Here is a 382-nt window from a genome sequence, read left to right on the forward strand (position 1 = left end):
GTAAACGTCAGATTTTTTTTCTGACGAAGATATAATTTCCCTCCAGGTCGCCCCCGGGCATCGGGTAGGGCGCGTACCCCCGGGAGAGGAAGAGGTTGACGAAGTCCTGCGACCCTGCATGCATGGGGCTGGACGAATGGCCTCGGTTTGCGGGGCCGCTTTCGCTGTCAGCAGCGTCCTCCCTGGTGATGTGCTCGACCAGCCACACGTCCACCGTGATGGCGTCCCAGGCGAAGGACCGGAGGATGGCGGGCTCGGCGCCCTCGACGTCCAGCGACACGAAGTGTACGTGGGACGCGTTGAGCGCGAGGAGGAGGGACGCAAGCGGGAGGCACTGCACGGGCTCGTACAGCGCCACGTAGCGGCCCGACTCACGTTCTCC

Source organism: Penaeus monodon, chromosome 28 (genome assembly GCF_015228065.2).
Source record: "Penaeus monodon isolate SGIC_2016 chromosome 28, NSTDA_Pmon_1, whole genome shotgun sequence".
NCBI lineage: Eukaryota > Metazoa > Arthropoda > Malacostraca > Decapoda > Penaeidae > Penaeus > Penaeus monodon.